The sequence below is a fragment of the Echinops telfairi genome, unplaced genomic scaffold (assembly GCF_000313985.2).
Source record: "Echinops telfairi isolate 266 unplaced genomic scaffold, ASM31398v2 ScPeMD7_23;HRSCAF=83, whole genome shotgun sequence".
Lineage (NCBI taxonomy): Eukaryota > Metazoa > Chordata > Mammalia > Afrosoricida > Tenrecidae > Echinops > Echinops telfairi.
Genome location: NW_022103920.1, coordinates 29475880 through 29491590, shown reverse-complemented (window position 1 = coordinate 29491590; position 15711 = coordinate 29475880).

Sequence of the window (15711 nt, the reverse complement as noted above, 5' to 3'; positions counted from 1 at the left end):
TTAAGGTGCTGGTGAAGAATATTGAAAGTACTTTGTAAGAACAAACAAATTGGTCTTGATAGAAGTACATGCAGAATGTTCCTTTGTGGTTTTATGATTGTCCGTCCATTTTTCTAGCAATTTAATTATGTGTCTCATAAATGTCTTTATGGTTATTGTTTGGATGGGTTAATTTTTAAAATCAACTTTGTTAAATGATTGAAAATGCAAATAACTCACTGGTATCAAGGCAGTGCCGCCTACCAGTGTTCCTGTAGGGCAGTTGCCCCTGTGAATTTCTGAGATTGTAGCTCTTTACAGACATAGAACACCCTGTCTTTCTCCAGCAGAGGCTGGTGGTTGTGAACTGCTGACCTTGTGGTTAACAGCCCGACTTGTAACCACTATGCCATCAAGGCTCCTTGAATATATTTATCCTGGCTATTTAAATGTTCACATCTACTAATTCTTTCCCATCAATGATAGGATTTTTAAAATAATTAAGTCATTTTATTGGAGGCTTGTACAACTCATCACAATCCACGCATACATCCATTGTATCAGGCACTTTTGTACACTGTTGTCATTATCATTCGCAAAACATTTGCTTTCTACTTGAGCCCTTGGTATCAGCTCCTAAATTTTTCCCTCCCTCCCCACTCCCTCCTCCCCCATGGACCCCTGATAATTTATAAATTATTATTTTGCCATATCTTACACTGTCCATTGTCTCCCTTCACCCACTTCTCCACTGTCCATCACCTAAATACAGGAATATACAGATGTAAATATATATATATGATGAGGGAGAACTAGATCTATGTACATATATTTATAGGTTTAGTATTAAGGAAACAGATGGGCCTCTACTCAAGTACTCCCTCAACACAAGAACATTTGTTCTAACAATTCAGCAGTCTGAGATGCTCACCTTCTTGGCACAATTGCTGAAGACAATGGGTGCATAAGCAAATGTAGTGAAGAAAGCTGATGGTGCCTGGCTATCAAAAGATATAGCATCTGGGGTCTTAAAGGCCTGAAGATAAACAAGCAGCCATCTAGCTGAGAAACAACAAAACTCACATGGAAGAAGCACACCAGCCTGCCCTGACACGATTGCTGAAAACAAAGCGGGTGCATAAGCTGATGGAATTTTTAAAAAGAAATTGTTCTTTATTATTCGCTATATATTCTTATTTTATTATATGTCCAGTGACTTTTTATTGGATTGTGGGCATTATGTATATTATATTGTTGAATGTTTTATTTTCCTTAAAATAGGAATCTATTAGTTTTCCATCCTTTTCTGGTATCTGGATTCTCTTTCTCTCCCAGTTGAGCCTTAAGATGATGGCAGGCTCTGAGTGACTCAGAATCACAAACCCAGCTAAGCCACTTCTGGATTCCTAACCCACAGAATGGGTATATGATGATCATGTTTTAAGCAAATATAATACTCAACAGTGAGAGGTCTAATGGTTCCCCTACGATGGCACAACTATCACTCAGTCTGAATTGTAAGCTCTGGCCAATTAGCCACCAACCAAGAAAAGGAATGAAAGGAATCCGCATTGGAAAGAACTAAGCCCCACTTTCTCACTCAGAGACAGCACAATCCTCCATGGACAAAATCGGGTGGAAGCCAGTCACAAAAATACCCTATTAAAAAAAAAAAAAGAAACCGAGAAGAAAGAACATGTTTTAAAATGATAAAAAAAAAACTGATGTGGATTATTCAGGACTACAAGATACAGGATAAATAGACAACAAGGAATTTGATTTCTATAAATTGAAAACCCCAAATCAGAAATTAAAATAAAAGTACCACTTTCATAGTAACAGAAATGTGATACTTAGGGATAAGTCTGACTAAAGTTATGAAGGAACTGTACACTTAAAAATGGAAAGAATTAATGCAGAGCACTGCTGGTGCTCCAGCATGCTGAAGTACTCAGCACGAAACGGACGGTCAGAGGTTCAAATCCACAGCTGACCTATTGCAGAAAAACCTGGTGATCGGCTTTCATGAAGACTGTAACCCAGGAAACCCTGTAGGACAGTTCTGTTAGATTTCTCAGGTGAGAACTGCCTCAGTCCTGGGCTTTGCATGAGAGAGAATTCACTCCAAAGCTGGTTTGTGATCCAAGTTTTTATATGGGCTAGAAGCGTCAGGTTTTACAGTCATGAACATGGGTAACCTTGTAGAACTATACACCCCTGTGGTGGCCTGAGGTCAGAGAGAGAGAGAGAGACCAAGGCTTGGCAGTGTGGGACCTTGGAGGAGAAAAGACAGCGCAGTGGTCTAGAAGTTCCAGCCTTTTGGGGCCTTCCACTCGGAGGCATGGTCAATGGTAATGGTTGACCCCATTGGCTGACTTAAGCCCACCTGGCCTAGATTGGGGCCCACCCAGGTGTACTGCCCCCCTGGCTTGGGGCCTATATTGGCATACGCCCACAAGCCTTTATTGGCTTACAACTTCCTGTAGGAGGCCCCTACCTAACAGTTCTTCGTTAAGTAAGGTGACTATGAACTGGAATTGACTTGATGGCTCGCAAGCACTACTATGAGCATGAGTTAAAATACTTGATATTATTAACACGCCAATTGCCCACAAATTAATATATACAGTCAAAGCAATCCCAATGAAAAATTCCAGTTCACATCAAAAAGCAAAACAAATCCCACTGCCCCATAGGATTTCTTTCTCAGAACGGCTGGTGGCTTTGAACTGCTGGCCCTTTGATTAGTGGCCACCTGCTTTAATCACTGCACCACCAGAGAACTTCCCAGGTGACAAGCCAACTCTAAAATTCATCTAGAAATGTAAGAGACATTGAAAAAGAAGAATAAAGTTATTGGACATAGCCTACTTTCTTTCAAGATGAGTTCACTAATTGAGTCACTGTGGGGGAACATAAATACAGTATGGGGGGTGCGGTGGGCAATCAACTGCAAGATATCAAGAAATACACCCACAAATATATGTATGACTGATTTTCAACAAGTTGTATAGACAATTCAGTGGAGTAATAATACTCTTTCAAATAAATGGTCCTGGAAAAATGGATATCTATGTGCTTAAAAGAGTAGATGAGGAGGAAAGAGAAGAAGGAAATGATTCCACTAAAGCTTCATACAATCAACCCTTCCACCCAACTCTTAATAGATTGACCTTTCTTAGTGTAATTGAAAATATAGCTACGAAAATCTTAAAGCAAATGGTATATCTACTGATAATGAAGTATAAACATTCCTATTGCTGAAGTATAATTCTAAAAGTTAAAATCTAACTGTAATCATAAAATGAATTCTAGAACTTGTATTAAGGCCAATTGTTTATTTAGCTGACATAACTTATTTTTGAGGTTAGGTGCAAGAATTCTTCACTTTGCTCTAACACATGAATCATGGCATTATTATTAATGTTCTGCAAAATTGCATCTAAAATCAAATTTACGAGTACTGAAAAAATAATGCCCAATGTTCTCTTTTGTATATTGCCATTTGAATACTTCAAAGGTCACTTGCACAAACAACATGACTAAGCATTTATCTCTGGTTACTTTCAAGATAGCGTTTCTTTTGCTCATGTCATATACCCACAGGCGGGTCTCTCCTGTGGCCTTTAGCAATTGGCCTCATACCTTAATTTGGCTTCACGGCTTGTTACAAAGCTCTGTAGAAGTCAGTGAGCCTAGCCTGCAGCTTCTGATCCCAGGCTGGTGCTGCCCTCTCCCGGTGTCAGCTTTTGTTACTATAATTCTCTGTGTCCTGAGATGGCAGGATTATTAGAGCAGGGGCCCTGGGTCCAAAGGCTGTGCTTCATTCCTGGCTCTTCTTCTTTTAAAAGAACAAAAACCAACCCCACTCCCCAAACACAAAGACTTTTCATTGTGATTTGGGTATAGGTTTCAAGAGTAGTTTGTCATGTTTACAGTTAACAATTTGTACCTATTTTGTTTCCACTCATCCTTTTCAAACCCCTCCGTGTACCATAGCTTACCCCCTTCCTTCCAGCGTTTCCCCATTTCCATTCCTCCTTTCCTAAGCCTCCATCCTGGGGGAGATACTGTCTCTTTTATCTTAAATGGTTGCTTATTTTAACACAAATGAGTTTGGTTTCAGACCTGGAAAGAGACTAAGATTTCACTAACCTCTGCCTGACAAATAATCCTAGTTTCTTTTATGAGTTTGAATTCTGTTCCACATTTCTCTTCCCCTCTATCCAGAACCCTCTAATGAGATCCTTTACAGAGCAGTTGACTGTGATAACTGGGCAATATCTAATTATGATGCCAGGATTGTGGAGACCGATATGTTCATGATTTTTTAGTCTATTGAACTAATTGTGCCATCGCTCTTCTTTTCTCTGTACAGGAAGAGACCAGTAGTTCCACCCTATTGGCTGCTCGCAAGCTTCTCAGCCCCCAGTCACAACATTCCAAAGTTGTAGTGTCTTTGCCAACTATGTTAGCCAATTAACTTGGGGGTCCCTAGATGTGATGCTCCAGAGCCCACAGGTCCACTGACTCATTCCCTGAAGGTGTTTTGTTCTGGCTAAGAAGTTTTCTTAACTTTGTCCCCTATATGCTTCATGACATTCATGGTTATATTTGCAACAAAAGTAAATATACATTTATTGATAGCTTCCATTCTGAGATACTTAAGGCGTATTCTGCCAACCTGATTGATAAACACATCTGGGATCAATTGAAGGGCAGAAAGATAAATGTCTCAGTGAGCCTCCCCTTTCTAGTTCTCGGGTCTATTGCTTTCTGATGACCGGAGCGGGTTGCAGCTGCCTTAGCCAGTTTCCTGCTTCAGCTTGCAAGGCTCACTTCCTGCAAGACATCTCTGAGGAGAAGCCACATGGACCTACCCCGATGCAGCCCTGGGTGCTGGAGCAGCCATGTGGAGACCCCTGCCAGTGCTAAAATGCTTACACGTTCACTGACTTGGCTTTCCTCCTGCAGTTGGTGTCAGTGTGTGTGTTTTGTGAGACTAAGGAGGACTTTGTAGATTGGGGTCAGACATATCGGCTACTGTGGGGTTTGTGGGCTTGGGAAGCACTAGGTTGGGTTGCTTTCTTAATGTACACTTACCCTTTTCATAAAACTCTCTCTCTTATACATATGAGTTTCTGTGGCTTAGTTTCTCTAATGTCCCCAGACTAACACACATTAATGTCACTGATTCTTGATCATATGCTACCTTGCTACCTCTAAAACCATTGAATGTCCATCCATTCTTTTTGGTACAGTGACTCTGTGAAATCCTTCCATCCTTTTTTTTTTTCAATTAAAAAATCATTGTACTGGGAGCTCTTACAGCTTTTGTAACAATCCATACATCAATTGTATCAAGCATGTTTGTACATAGGTTGCCATCATTCGTTTCTAAACATTTACTTTCTATTGAGTCCTTGGTATCAGCTCCTCTTTTTTTCCCTCCCCCCACCTCCATAACCCCTTGCTAAATTATAAATTATTTTCATATCTTACACCAACTGTGGTCTCCCTTCCCCCACAGTTTCTGTTATTTGTCCCCTTGGGGGGTTAGGGAGGTGGTTATGTGTCAATCATTGTGATCAGTTACCACTTCCTCCTCTCCTCTCCTCACCTTCCCCCGCCCCTACTCGTATCACTACTCCCATTCCTGTTCCTGGGTTCCGTGTGTCCTGAGCTCTTATCTGTACCTGTGCACATGCTCCAGGTCTAGCCCACAGTGAAAGGTGGACTAGAGTCATGATAGTGGAGGGTGAGGAAGCCTGAAAGAACCAGAGGAATATTGTGTTTCATCAGTGCTATACTGTGCCCTGGTTGACTCATCCAATCCTTGTGACCCTTCTGTGAGGGGGTGTCCCATTGTCTAAAGATGGGTTTTGGGTCTCCGCTTCAACCCCCTTGTTCTCAACAATATGGTTTTGCTTGTTTGTTTGTTTTGGGTCTTCTGATGCCTGTTACTGGGTCCTATCACCACTTCATGATCACACAGGTTAGTGTGCTTCTTCCATGTGGGATTGTTGCTTCTCTACTAGATGGCCGCTTGTTTAATTTCAACCCTTTAAGACCCCAGACACTATATCTTTTGATAGCCGGGTACCATCTCCTTTCTTCACAACATTTGCGTATGCACCATTTTGTATTCAGCGATTGTGCCAGGAGGGTGTGCATCACAGAATGCCATGTTGTTAGAACAAAGTGTTCTTGCATTGAGGGAGGGCATGAGCAGGGGCCTGAAGTCTGTCTACTACCTCAGTGTATTGCCGTATAAATATATGTGCATAGGCCAATACCTCTATTTTTATGAATTAATGTATTTACATATGTACATGCCTATGTTTATACCTCGATCCAAAGCTGTTCTTCCTAGATCTTTCCTGTTTCCTTTTAAACTTCCTCCTGCTCCACCATCACATTTGCCACTCTGCCTCTTAGTAATTCCTCTTAGCTAGATTGCTGTTGCTCCAACATGCCCAGGATCTCTACGTCCTCCTCATTGTTGATTTTAATTCCCTAGTTGTTCCCCTGTTTATGGCATTCTTTTCGCACTGCTCCCTTCCCCCACCTCCTTCTCCCGCTAAGTCCCTCCCGAACCATTAGTCCCATTGCTTTCTCCTCGAGTTTGCTTCCCACCCTGAATGCACCCAATTTCATCTGTTGCTTCCAACATCAGTCAATATTTTGTCCATAGAATATAGAATCCTGAAACTCAAGAAATGCTGAGCTCCAAGTCTCTTTACATTTCATTATAATACAGTACTTTGTCATCTCAGGTTGTCCTTTAAAATGAATTATTCTGATTGTTTTTCCATCCTCAATTTCTTCAATTTGCTTTCTCTACTCTATGGTCAAAAGCAAGCTTCAGGGTCTCTTCTGATATCCACTTTGGTGTTTTCTTTCTTTACTATCTTTTCAGAGACTTTTTGTTTTCGTCATGTACGATGTTCTTGGTGTCATCTCACAACTTCTTTTGGTCTTCAGGAGTTAGTGGTCAATGCATTTATCTGTTCTTGCGATGTCCTCTAAATGTAGTAGTATATACTCACAGTTCTATCTTTGTCCTCATCGGCCTGTTTCATTTTTCTTAAACTTCAACTTGAGTTTGTATAGAAGAAATTGATGGTCTATTCCACAGTCAACCGCTGGCCTCATGTGGGCTGATAATGCTAAGCGTCTGCATTGTCTCTTTCCAGAGGCATAGTAAATTTGATTCCTATGTATTCGATCTAGCAAAGTCCTCCTCTACAGTCACTGTCTATGTTGTTAAAGAAAAATATTTACAACAAAGTCATTGGTCTTATAAAATTCTCATCTGTGAGCTCTCCAGTTTCATTTCTATCACTGAGGCCATATTTTCCCTGTTAAGCCCTCCAACTTTTGCATCACATTGCCAATAATTATCTTAATATATTATTTCCTGAGACTGCGCCTTGAAGAATTTTATCTGTTTTCTTGCCCCAGTTAGTCTTGCCCCGGGTCTCTAAAATACCTTTGGTGGAATAGACTACCAGCCATACACTTCTATATAAAATGTAACAGCAATAGAGTTCTTACTCAACTACACACCCTTAGCTAAACAAAACGTAAGTGAGAGTTTAACACACTAAGGATATTCCAAATTAGATATATGTTATATATAGGGACATAAAAATATTCAACTTTATGTAAATGTAAGACACAAATGGTCTTACAAGGGTTTTTTTGGGCAACTATGCATCTTCAAGTCAATCTATTTGTGTAGCGATAGGTGGATGGATAAATAGATGGTGAGTAGATGGATGAATGGGTAGATGAATGAATACATGATAGATAGATAGATAGATAGATAGATAGATAGATAGATAGATTCAGAAAAGCTATCTAGACTTGAAAAGGCCACACTGGAATAACTATTCTAGAGTTATTTTAAAGGAGAGACACTAAATCTCTGGAGAAAACTAATGACTAGAGCAGTGAATGGTTTCAAAACCATTTAGTATGAGAAACATCAAAGTCACTGGCAATATTTAGCCATAGAAGGAACAAATATTTAGACCAGCGGTTCTCAACCTGTGGGTCGTGACCCCTTGGGGGGGCGTCTAATTACCCTTTCACAGGAGTCACCTAGGACCAGCGGAAAACACATATTCCGATGGTGGTAGGAACCAAGATTCCACTCCTCTATCATCTCCAGGCGGGTCCGCCCACATGCAGATATGTCCATGTACAAGTACTCATCCCCAGTGTGAACACCATGCGACATTCTTCAAGACAAAATTTCATTTATTTGTCATTAGAAATAAATATTTCACAATATATAATCACATATTGTTTTTGTGATTCATCACTATGCTTTAATTATGTTCAATTTGTAGCAATAAAAATACATCCTGCATATCAGATATTTACACGATGATTCATAACAGTAGCAAAATTATAGTTATGAAGTAGCAACGAAAATAATGTTATGGTTGGGGGTCACCATAACATGAGGCCCTGTATTAAAAGGTCATGGCCTTAGGAAGGTTGAGAACCACTGATTTAGATAATACTTGAAGGCTTTCATTTTAGCCGAGAAAGAGTTGCTGGAGAGTCAAGCTGTCTTTGAAATAGCCAAATAGGTGACAACGTACCAAGCAGAGAAAGTTTAAAGGGAATGAGTTGCCAAGTAAAATAGGTATAAGGAACATGAGTAGAATTTCAGGATACTTTAACAGGTAATAAGCAGAAATAGGGGGGAAAAAACTGTGGAGGAGAAGATAGGAGGAACAAAAAGGGTCGGAGAGTAATATCAGAGACAAAAGGAGAGAAAATGTGAGTCTCAAAGGGAAGTGGCAAACAGATTTTAATGCCTGGTTTTCCATAGTAGCTTCCTAACTAGTCTCTGTATAAAATTGCAACATTCCCTCCCTCAATGATTGGTACCAGGAATTCTTAAGTAGCTATTCTTGAGTAGCATTTTTTAAAAATCCAAATAAGATTATTTCTTGCGGATGATGCAATTCCAGCATCATTTCTGGGGTTTCTTTCAACTTCAAGACTCCATAATTTCATGAAAATAGATTCCCTGTACAGAAACTTCCAACCCTAAAAATCTAATGTTTGCATATTCTGGTAGTTACCAGTACCACTCTTGCCCTGAGTAATCAATGCAAGAGACCACTCATCTAAAGCAACCGCCACAAAAGAAGGGAATCAACAACAGGAAACTAGCAAACAAAAAAAGAGTTTAACATTAAGAACATCCTATTTCCTATTAGACTTTTTCCCACCCTGTTTCTCAGTCTTTAACTCTCATCTAGAAGTTGCTTAAATATTCTTCATACAAGGCTTGTTGCTATTTCTGTGACTTCTCTGATTGCTAGAGCATTCTTCTCTTTCATTTTTTACTACCAATTCATTTCCAATCACCAGACTCTCTAGGACCATATGTCTTTTACAGACTTTTATCCTCATCAAGCGTTTCATTTACTCTAAATTTTTATCATGTAAAACCTTTGCTTACACATGAGCTCTGGTCATTTCACATATTCAATATTCTGACTTTCTGTTTAGATTGCTAAATTTTCCAAACACAGATTCATCTTTTGTGTTCCTCTCGGCAACAATCATTGTTCCTAGAGATGTTTATGGAATACACAGCAAATGAGCAGATGGCTGCATTTGAGAGAGGAAGGTTTTTCTATATCAATCATCAAAACATGTGAAAGCAAAGACAAAGACTGGTCTCACAGCAATTATAAGAATTGACAAAGTTTGGAAGACAGTTATTCCAATGGCTGTTCACACCCTTGAGTGAACATCATTCTATTCTTTGGAGATTTTGACACACATACATACTTAGCTTCAGTTAACCATCACTTAATAAAGGACACTTTCCTAAAAGACCTGTTTAGGAAAACACACTGCTAAGTAGTTTGGAATACAAAGAAAGCTTCTCAAGTTTATTTTTCGTGCTTCCAGTTACATGGGGAATGTGTCCTGCGCAAACACAGCAATATAAAGGGAGAAAATAAGTAGCCGTGGGCTGATTTAGCTGGTAAAGATTATATTGGCAGTAACTTATGACAGGGTGGGCAATAGAAAAGTTTAAAACTTGAAAAAACCTTGAACTGGATTGGTTAGATTAAACATTGAGGGCCAGATTAGAATGTGATTTGCAAGCTCTGGCTATTTTTATTGATGTAGGGTCCTTGTTGCAAAGGGAAGCCCTCCACATCTCAAACATACTCATAAATATAAAAAGCTTGGCAAATCATTGGTAAATATGCCCAAAGAATAAATAATGCCTAATGCCCTAAACAACCAAGCATCATATTCCCCAACTTGCAGTAACTGTCTTTAGAAATAACAGCGCGGGGTTCCTACCGCGGCAGACTGCTTCCAGCACTGTCAGTGACTGCAAGTCTTTAAGAGCTTACAAACTCACTGACCCTGAGTAATTATGTAAAATGAGCTAGGAATTTTACTCAAATATTATTTTTCTCGATCCCTACACACAGCATTCACTTCTCAACTTAGGTAAGCAAGTAAATTCTAATCTTGACTATAGTATTGTTTGCAGCAATTCAATTTTTTTCCCAAACATAGCTCTTATTCTATTATAATGCTTGGTTGATTCACATGCAATGTTTCCAATCCACTTTTCCTAGCTTGTGAAACTTTTTAACGAAATGTTAGCATTTGCAGGCACCAGATGTTTTGACATAAGGAGAAGCAATATGTAAATTTTAATCCTGACTAGGAACAATAGCCTGCAGGCACTTTTTTCTTATTACGTGAATCATATACTTAACCACAATGTGGTCGATCCTATCAAAATCATCACCATCTACAATATTTTACTCTTGTCTTATGGTTGTCAATTAATGAAACTGATATATATTTAACCTGATGGGTGTCCATTACTTAACCAATACACCTTATTGTATTTCACTATTTAACAGCCTAGTAGGTGATCCCAGTAACAGCAGCAAAACTGTTTAGTTGGGCTTTAATCTCCCTTTCGTAGTCAATAACACCCATGCCTTATATTTAAATTGTAAATGTAAATTATTTAAATAAAAGGTATTAAAACTTGTTATAGCTTTCCTTTATCTTTTCAATCTGTTGGTCTCAAAACACAGAGTTGAATTCATGTGTGTGTCTGCGTGTGTGTAAGCAATATGCTTTGAGCATAATTTCAAATGTTTCCTAAAGTATTTACCAATAATGAAACCATATTTGTATGTACAGAGTTTTTCCTAAAAGAGAAGGAATAGAAACATTTTATAGACTCTCACATATCAATATAAATATTTATATCCAGACATACTTCACACATATATAGCCACGAAATAAATATCAAATGTAAAATCCTAATCAGCCATCCATTTTTCTACTATATGTAGTATCAAGTTAACCTATATGCTATAATTTCTTTTTCTCAACAGTGTTTTAAAATCTATATCATTGGCAAAATTAATGATGCTAACAATAGAATTAATTTATGCCCGAGAAGGAGGATGTATCATGTACTCTCTCAAAAAACTATAATTATAACTCTAAAGTGAATCAGAGACATATATAAACTATAGATATGTGCATGTATTGGGGGCTCTCACTTAATTCTAGCCTCTAAGTTCTTATGATGCAGCCATAAAGCTCTTAAAGGTTTGTCTTAAAATAAGCAGCACATCAGCCTGTAGGATCCAAGGATTGTAAATAATAACATCGAAATCTGAAGGAAGAAACGATATCAGCACTTGAATTTTAAAGACGCAGTTTGCAATCATTGGGCTGATCACCACAAGGTCGGCAGTTTGAAACCACAAGGCAGATCCTGGGAGAAAGAGGCGGCTTTGTACTCTGGAAATGAGTTAGCGTCTTGGAAACTCCCGGCTGTATATCCATCCTACTTTAGAGGGTCACTGTGAGCTTGCTTGTCGTTTTTATCGTACAGAGTGGAAGTTCAAAATCCATTTGTGGGGTCACCACGTGGCTGAAGCCTCCAGGGAATTCCCTCTGACCACGTCGACATTTGTGAATAGCTTCGCTATCAGACAGACAGCATTGTCGAATCAACGATGGCAGATGTGATTAGAATGTGGAAATTACCATATGATAGACAGGGTTAAAATGTAACACCTCATCGTTTGCTCTCCCTTTTGGCCCATTTTAAAATTGTTGCAGTTTGTACTACTTTTTGCTTTCTTTTCAATAGAGGTTTTCCTGTTTTGTTTAGTCATTATTGTCATTGTTTTTGTTTGCTGACTTGCTTCCTGTTTGCATTTTGTATGATTTTCTGTACATGAAGTCCAGGATGGGTGGATCCATAGAGACAGTAACTGGGTTGATAATTACCTGGGGATAGGGCAGGGAGAAGGGAGGAAAATGGCGCGCTCACAGCAATGACTGAGAGAAGAAAATGTTTTTAAATTGATTGTGATGATGACTGCACATCTCTTCTTGATATGATTGAATGATTAAACTGTAAGACATCTGTAGCCAATGCCAATAAAACAATTTTTAAAAAAATAAATGGGAGTCAAGTCTTTAATAATTTATCCCAACAAATTTTTACATTTATTCATATTCCTTTTCACAGAAAAATTACTATATTGATCAGTTTCTATTTGGTCATTGATAATTCTTTAATAAAAATACCTATATGGTAGTAGTTTTAAAAAGCCATGATCCAATATTTGAACATAAAGTACTATATTTTAAAGTTAACTCGGAGAAGACCCCTTTCCTCCTTCCTGAAGCAGGTATGTCGGACAAGATCCATAAACATGGCATTAAATATTAGAAAGACTTAGCACTTAACTGAAATCCTTATTAATTTCAGTACCCAGGGACAGGTCTAGTCAATATCAATTAGCAGCTTTATAATGTTTTACATATTAAAATCCAGTATTCTGTTTATCCTAGATTGTCTGGGGATCATCTAGTATATTAAAAGGTTCTTACACAGTTTCTTAGAGCTTTCACTGCTACCATTCTGCCTGCTAGCAATTTTGCAACATCTCTGATAAATATTTTCCATAAATCAAACCCATAACAGCATGGAGAAGCAGATGGCAGGAGACCATATTTTTTAATGTAGCAATTATTTTCATTAATAGGGAAATATTGGATCATCATTTTCAGCATGGACTAAATAGTGAACAGTTGTCAGTTGTGAATTTTTGTGGCTGTTAAGTATCTGTTCAGATGGTTAACCCACATTCTGTATTTTTCAATGCAGTTTATGTAAAAAGGCAAAACACAGTATACAGTAAAACAATTATTATATCCTTTCATTTTTAATATGCAATAAAATGTTGGGGCATTTGAAAACAATTTGTACAACAATTCATGTGTGTTAACCCACACTTGTGTTCTTCATTTCTTGTAGAAAATAAGATATACTGCTTTGTTTTTAAAAATGAGAAATAACAATAATTACAAACGCTATAGTCTTAATATGCTAACAATATTTTCTTGATCTATCCAGTGTTTGATTAAAATTATAGGAATACTATTTCAACTATTCATATATCTAACCATAGGATATCAAGTAATTTTAACGACATTGTTATTATTTATATCAAGCAACAGAATTCCTTTTGGTTTTGTGTGTCATAAGCAACAGAAAGCTGTCCCTATGGCACGTGAAACTGTTCAGCAAGATCTTTGGTTTCAGTTAGCTTTTAAAATTTGGAGTCCACATGTTCAAAAGCAATGTAATACATAATTTCCTGATTATACTTCCATCTTTCAGCAGAATAATAATCTCCCCTTTCTTTACACGGCTTCTATTTAATAATACGAACGCTCCAGCTTTAAATAGCACACAAACAAAATGAATTTGAGTGAAAAGAAAATGAAAATAGAAAAATTCGGACATAAAATGGTCATGAAAGAATGAGGGAGGCGCCCTTTAAACACAAAAAGCCTGAACTTCACTCTTGAATCTGTTGCATCGATGGAAGGGTGGGGATGGCAGGAGTGGATGGGTTGGGGAGACATTTTACAGGGGTGTTCATCAGTAGCAAACACAGTACAAGTCATTTTGGTATGTAGAAACACACACGTAAGTCCTTTTGTAAAAAGAAGAAAGAGTTCCCTTTTATGTATAAACAGTAATAGCTCATTACTAAAGTGGCTAAAGGCAGGAGGAGGTGCTTAAAAAACAAAACAGGTAACTTTTCTGATCATCTGCTACACACGCAGAGTCTGTATGAGCCTCCAGGAGAAAAGCTATGTAGCACAGAAAATTGTTAGGAAAAACCATCTGTTCTCAATGTTTCAATAGTTTGCAACTTAAAATGCTAAATGCTAAATTATTACAATGATTCATGATGATAGGTGAAGAAGGGCTGTAGGGCCCATGAGCTCAACAACACTCCAAATGTGCTTAGTATTTATCAAGTAAATGCAATGAAATCTACATATACACAATCAGACCAACTCACATGGACATGCTGTGTTCACCAAGGGAAAATAAGATTCAATGTGCTGGAGTGACACAGAGGCAAATGATATAATTCCATGGAGTCTGTACAGATTGTGTCATTACCAATACTGAAGGACAATTCAATCCTTCCGTTTTTTTCCCCAAACACAGATTCCTTGATTCTGGTTTTTGTGCACATGTTCAGTATTAGAAGATCAGCATTTATTAGCCTGGAGATGTTATGGAGATGTTATCAAAACATTGAAACAATTATGTCACTTTTATATGCAAATATAAAAATACCTCAATATCAAAATAAAAATATCTATAATTTTCATGATATATTGAAGCATACAACTTCCAACTGGATTTGTGAAGACAAAGGAAAAAACCTATTCTTTTTCTCATTTCCATTTAAGAAATCTGACGTCTCCCCTAACATTTAGGTAAATAGCTCACCAAACAGAAACATATTGTGTCTTTCTTATTTATGTTTTAAGTTGTTAGATATTTTAGGTATCACTGTATGGATGGGTTTTGAGTTAAAAAAAGGAGGAGTGTCCCTTCAAAATGTCTTTAGTTCATCTGCTTTCTAAAATTAGTACTATTTAGAGCTCTTTACTTCTACAGAGAAGTTCTCATCATCCCGAGCGCGTCTGTAAATTAAGGCATGATCAAGTTGACATGGGGAAAGTTCAAAAGAATATGGTAGTTTTCTTTTTAAGTTATATATCGATATATGTTTGTAGGAAGTCTTCATTATTTTAAGATAATTGTGATTTGGAAAGCCTATTTATTCTGAATCTATTTAAAAGGGTTAACATTTTATAATAGAAAGAAGAATGATAGAGGTTATCTGAAAAAATAATTTATAATATTAAGAAAGCTACTTGACTTTAGTTTTTATACTTTATATTAAAATTGTAATTTTGTATGTACTCTTGGAACAAGTCATGATTGATAGTTTATTAATGGACTCATGATATCTGACACATTTTTAAAATGACAAAACTGTTTGGTCAACAATATGCTGTCTTTTACTGCCACCACTTTGTTTTCTGCAAACATAAATTAGATCTTCATCAATTTCCCCAGGGGTTGATCTTGATTCCTAAATATTTAAACAATGAACTTTTGAAATTTAGTTGGCTTTATCCCCCAAAAAAAGTGATTGTGGGATAGTTAGAAAAATACTAACTCAGAAACACAGAGCGGGCATCATTGCTAATGTTGAGTGGAAAGGGGATGTCTTTTTTAAATGAACCGCTTTCTTTTTTTTTTTTTTCTTAACATTTTATTAGGGGCTCATACAACTGTTATCCCAATCCATA